Genomic DNA, 6000 nt, shown 5'->3' with positions numbered 1-6000 from the left:
TTTCTTAATTAGCCATGTCTGCTTGGTTCTTCCTCCAGTTTCTCTCTGTTTTTCCCCAGCTATGTTGTCATTATTTCCTGAAATCCTTAAAGCTTGCACAGACCCAGAACACTATGAGGTTTATCACAAGAGATAATTTCTTCTTTTTTTGAGACAGGGCCTGGCTCTGTCACCCAGGCTGTAGTGCAGTGGTGCACTAGAGGCTCACTGCAACCTCTGCCACCAAAGCTCAAGTGATCCTCCCTCCTCAGCCTCCAGAGTAGCTGGGACTATAGGCAAGCAACCACACCCAGCTAATTATTGTAATTTTGGTAGAGACTGCGTTTTGCCATATTGCCAAGGCTGGTCTTAAACTCCTGGGCTCAAGTGATCCTCCTACCTCCCAACATGCTAGGATTATAGATGTGAGGCACCGTACCCTCCTGAAAAGACAGGAATCTTAATAATAATAAAAAAAAAAACAAAACTCTTTTTTCTTAAAATTACTGTTTCCTTGGCCGGTCGCAGTGACTCATGCCTGTAATCCCAGCACCTTGGGAGGCCGAGGTGGGTGGAACACGAAGCCAGGAGATCGAGATCATCCTGGCCAACATGGTGAAACTTGTCTTTACTAAAAATAAAAAAAATTAGCTTGGCATGGTGGCACGTGCCTGTGGTCCCAGCTACTTGGGAGGCTGAGGCAGGAGAATCGCTTGAACCCAGGAGGCGGAGATTGCAGTGAGCCCAGAGCACGGCACTGCACTCCAGCCTGGCGACAGAGCTAGACTCCGTCCCAAATATAAAAAAAAGAAAAAAAATTACTGTTTCGTTATCTGTGAATTCTTCCAAATAGAAGGAGGAGAAAGAAGTTTGCCTGTATTTCTCACAGAGAAGAGAAGGGGTCTAGTGTGACATCAAAATGAAAGAGTGCTGGAGCTTGAGCCCCTTCTTGCTTTCCAGGATCCCCACAGTGATCAGTTCCCAGAACACTGGTTTATTCATGTAAATCACAGTTATTTTTATCAGCAGCTACTGTGTACTGGGCTCCCTTCTAGGTTCAAGTCATTCTATTTGAGTAAGAGAGAGTGGGTTGGTCCCTATTCATGGAAGTTACACAATCATAGAGGAGATAGACAATAACCCAATAATCATTTAACAAAGAAGAAAATTTCAGAGAGTCATCGTGCACTGAAGAAAAGACATCAGGTTTGTCGAAAGAGAGAATTGGATCCACCCAACTTTGGTTCATATGCTTAGGCAGCTCTACTCAAGAAAGTGACATTCAGCTGAGACAACAAAATAAGTAAACAGCCATGTGAAGATGTAAGGGTCGAATGTTCCAGAGAGACACAATGGGGGGAAAACCCTTGTGTGGGAAGTTATGTGCAGGGAGAGAAAGAAGGCTAGAGGGGCTGACGTAGAGGAAGCAAGGAAATGGAGAGGCAGAAAATGAGGTAGGATGCAGAGAGGAGGTCAGGAGCCTCATCACATTAGGCCCTGATGTTCACAGTAAGAAATTTTAATTTTATTTCAACAGATATGGGAAGCTACTGGATGGTTACAAGGAGAGTCAATTTATATTCAATTTTTAAAACTAATTCTAGCTACTTTGTAGGGATTGGATTGCTGGGGTTCACAAGTGGAAAGGAAGACTATTTAGGAGCACAGCAGGGAATCCTCAGGGAAAACAGCTAATGGCTTCCTGGTGTGCATTAGTGATAAAGACAGTGAAAAAGATGAAGTGGACAGACTTGGCATGTATTTGCTCAGCTTGTTAATGGATTACTGTAAAGGGGCTAGAACAATCAAGCTTATTCCTAAGAATTTTGTCTTGAAAATAAGTGGATGGTGGTGTTGTTTATTGAGATAGGGAAAATTGTGGGAAGAAATTATTTGAAGTGGGTGGTTGGAAATTATTTATTGACATTTATGTGGAACAATCAGAAGGTCAAAGGAATTTAAGAGACTCACGGTGAGTCCAGGGCTGGAGGTGTTTATGCTAATGGCATCAATATTTGTACTCTGTTAAATTCCAAGGAGTGGAAGAGGATACATAGGGTAATAGTTTGTGTGTAGAAAAAAGAAGAAGGCACAGGCCAGCAAAGGAGACCAAGAAGGAGCCCCAGGGATGTTGGAGAAAATCCGAGAGAATACAGTGCATGTAAGTCAAGGAAAATAGATTTTTTTCAAGAAGAAGGGAGACACCAATGAGTATCACTAAGTGGGCGAAGTGAGAATGTGAGAGAGAAGTAAGTTCTGGGTTTGCTGCAGTTGATATCTGCAGTCAATGGAGTATCCAGGATGGAAAATGGATTGGACCATTTGAAGAGCAAGTAGAAGAAGTGAGGATGAGGTTAAGGTTGACTGTTTTGAGTAGAGAGCTTCAGGGAAGGACTGTGCTCTGGGTTCAGGGAGGCAGCTGGATCTAAAGGAAAAGGCTAAAGAGGCTGAAGAGAAGCAGGAGGACCTGTGAACCAGAGAAGCTCAGTCATTACTGGCAAGGAAATACAAGAGGGTCCCTGTGTGCAGTGGTGAATGTTCATGCAAAACGTCACACAGCCAATATTTCACACAGCCCATATTTATTAGTGACTTAGATTATGCCAGCTACTACTCTAAGTCATGAGAATGGAGTGATGAATAAAATGAATCTGGTCTCCATCAGTACATGCCATATAACATTTTGCAGTGACTACCAGGCCTATAATTTTCAGTATGCAATTTCAATAATGATCCTGTTGTACCTGTGGTGTTTAAAAACATATACATCTCTGGAATCTAAAATTGAGAAGTTATAAGTAAAACCCAGTATCCCAAATGTAGTGCTAGAAATCAGATTGCAGTTTAAATCTGAGCATGTAGAAAGTTCCTTTCTCCTATGTCAGCAGATGCCTTTTGTGTGAGGTTTGTTTAGGTATACTGCATTATTAGACATAAGCTAGTGTTTCTGCCCTATGTTTTCAGAATGAAAATTCCTTATGAAACTAATAGAAGAACAGAAGACAATTGCAAAATCATGATGAAGATACTAATTGCTTTAGAATCAAGGAATAGGAAAAATAATGTGAGCTGCAGTTAAAGGGATCATAAAAAATTAAAATGAAAATATTTTTGAGTGTTTATTATGTGGTCAGTGCTAAGAAGTCATTATTTAATTTTACACTTAAAAATAATCCTTTGAAGATGATGCTATTATTAAACACATTTGATAGATTACAAAAAGGCTTATGGTTAGTAAAAGTTGACCCAAGTAGAAGAGATTATGTTTCCATTCAGATTTTCTGATACTAAAGACTGAGAGTCTGTCCATCCTTAGTGAGTAGTGACCAGATTGTGTCTGAATTATTGACAGAATTCCTGATATTCATATGTACCAGGTTGTTTCTTGAAGGGGGAGCAGAGATGCAAGGGCTGCTAGTTCCAATGTATAGGAGAAACTTTCATTCATTTTGCATTTATCATTTTAAAAGTTCTATATGTCTCTCCTGGGCATGTGTTGAAGAACACAAGGAAGTGTTAAGTCACTCCTTGTTCTGAGGTTTGCCTAGCAAGTTGGCCTGAGGTTGCCAAATAAAATACAGGTTCCTAGTTAAATCTGAATTTCAGATACACACCGTAATTTATTGGAAATCCAAATTTTAGTGGGCATCCTCTGGTTTTATTTGCCAAACCTTTCAACCCTAACTGGGACACATGAGCATGGATTACAGTGCTAGTCATGCAAACCACAGTGACAGCGACTTCACGCATGTTTATTTTTTAACTTTCTCTCTGTAAAGAAAGTGCTTAGATAATTTAAGAATAAAAAGACAGACATTTTTGATCCAGGGCATCGTTTCTAAAGGGCAAAGGGAGCTTTGCGAAGGTCATAGTCAAAGTCTGGGGACCTGCTCATTTTTTGTAAACTGTCTGTATGAGAATGTCATTTTCTTGGTTTCTCCCTTTCTGAGGGGACTTGACTACAAAACCAAGAGTTCTACCTCTGGCCAAGGCTGGAAATTTGATGCCTGCTAGTATTGTTGGGAGTGGGAGACTGAGAGAAATGAGTTAGTTGGGGCATTAAATGGGAATAAAGTGGCTCTGGTTGTGATTCATTACTACAGATAATTAGTGGACCAGTGGCACAGAAATTAAGAAAGAAGATGCTATGACAGATAAATGATATGATTTGATGATTGATTATAAAGGCAAGGAAATCAGTAAATCTTGGTTCTCCACAAGTTCATTTTCTGGAAACATAGCACTGTATTGGGACCAGAATTCTACAACACTTTCATTTTATGTAGGACCAAGATTTTCAACAGATATTTTTCAAAATAATTCTCAGCTGCTCCATAACTAATAGTGGCTTGTTCAACACAGATTTTTTCACATGGTTCACACCCATGGTTCTTACCCAGGGATAGTTCACCACCCCTCCCTTCCCTCCCATCACCCTTGGGGAACATGTGGCAATGTTTGGAGGAATTTTTCGTTGTCACAACAGGGATTTCTTCTGATATTTAATGAGTAGAAGCCAGGGACACTTCTAGAGAACCTGCAATGTACACAACAGCCTCCATCACCAACAAAGAATTACCTGGTCCAAAATGTCAATAGTGCTGAGGCTGAGAGCACTGGTTCACACTATACTCTTTCTGAAAAGTCTAGACTCACATCTTTTTGTTGTGTTTTGTTTTGTTTTGAGATGGAGTCTCGCTCTGTCACCCAGGCTGGAGTGCAGTGGCGCGATCTTGGCTTACTACAAGCTCCGCCTCCCGGGTTCATGCCATTCTCCTGCCTCAGCCTCCCGAGTAGCTGGGACTACAGGTGCCCAACACCGCGCCTGGCTAATTTTTTGTATTTTTTTAGTAGAGACGGGTTTTCACCGTGTTAGCCAGGATGGTCTCAATCATCTGACCTCGTGATCCACCCGTGTCAGCCTCCCAAAGTGCTGGGATTACCGGCATGAGCCACCGTGCCTGGCCTAGACTCACATCTTTTATACAATCACCACCCAGTTCACTTCTTTATGGTTAATGTTTGCTTGTTTCATTATAAATAACTAGACAGTTGCATAAATTCAACCACTTTCTTGTTGAATCCATTTAGTGTAGAGAGCCAGAGGCCAGAGAATCATGACCAACTCAGCATTTCCACTGAGGCAATATGATCAAACAGCAAACTGTTTATCATGAATACAGAATAGGGGCAAACTCTCCTCTGTGCTGGCCACCAGAAGGTTTGCTGAGGGCAATCACTCCCTGGCACCGGGCTCCTTGAGGTTATCTACTGGGGCATCTAGAGCCTACTGTTTGAGGAATGCAGTCTTGCAAGGCTGCTCTGGAGCAAGCAGCAGACCGACAACCACACCCTTCTTGCTATCTCTTTTCAATAAATATGAAGGAAGCTCAAAGCTCAGAGCCCTTGTTCACAAACAGCAAGGTGCCCCTGACCCCTTCTTCCAAATATACTCTTTTGTCTTTACTCCCACGTTCATCCTCCTTTGTTCAGTCCAACAGGGTCCATGGCATAGTGACGTTCAAACAGCGACAGGGCGACGCCATAGTGGTTTCTAAACACAGGGACATGAGAATGTGAACAAAGAAGGTCGGCTGGAGCAGAGGAACTGAAATTGACAAGATGAATGGGAACTCCGGGATGAGTCTGCTGGCAGCTGATATAAGGTCAGTGCCCTAAAGAGGTACTGGGAGCAATATAAGGTCAGTGCTCTAAAGAAGTATCGGGAATGGGAAGTTTTCTGAATCAGGGTAACGTGGGGCAGAATTTGTCTATTGAAGAAAAACATTATGTGCAGTTGCTTAAAGTTTTGTTGAAATAATCTGGTGCTCAGGTTAGATCTCAGACATTAGCTAAGATGCTGCAGGAGGTTATTAGGCATAACCCATGGTTCCCACAGACAGGCACTCTTGATATGGAAAATTGGGACAGAGAAGAAGGATTAAAATGGGCTCATCAAAAAGGTCTCAAAGTTGATCCTTCCGTTTTCTCCACTTGGAATTTAGTCTGTACTGTCCTTCT

Source organism: Pongo pygmaeus, chromosome 5 (genome assembly GCF_028885625.2).
Source record: "Pongo pygmaeus isolate AG05252 chromosome 5, NHGRI_mPonPyg2-v2.0_pri, whole genome shotgun sequence".
Classification (NCBI taxonomy): Eukaryota; Metazoa; Chordata; class Mammalia; order Primates; family Hominidae; genus Pongo; species Pongo pygmaeus.
The sequence above is the reverse complement of the archived record's forward strand: the minus strand, read 5'-3'. Positions refer to the sequence as shown.